Below are 351 nucleotides of genomic sequence, written 5' to 3'. Positions count from 1 at the left end.
TAAAGAAACTATTATATTTTTTTCATTTTAGTACATCTGCTGCTACTACAGCTACTACTGATACTAATGCTGCTGCTGCTGCTATTACTACAGTGGTTCACATTACTGTAAAACCAAAAATATTACTTGTTATAATCAAATGAAATATTCATAATTGAATGTATGCAATATCATGAAAATAAAAAAAAAATTCTTCAATGCTTACCTTATATTTTTCGGAATCAAATTTGATTCTGATAATTTTCTTTGACAGCGACAACGCCGTTGATGTCGATGGCACATACGACCTGCCTAAAAGTGCTACTCATCCGAAGAGCGTTTTCAACGGCAATTCGCGTGCTTGGCTGCAAT

This window comes from Cephus cinctus, unplaced genomic scaffold, assembly GCF_000341935.2.
Source record: "Cephus cinctus unplaced genomic scaffold, Ccin1 Ccin1_scaffold0337, whole genome shotgun sequence".
In the NCBI taxonomy this organism is placed as follows: domain Eukaryota; kingdom Metazoa; phylum Arthropoda; class Insecta; order Hymenoptera; family Cephidae; genus Cephus; species Cephus cinctus.
This window is presented reverse-complemented; position numbering follows the sequence as displayed.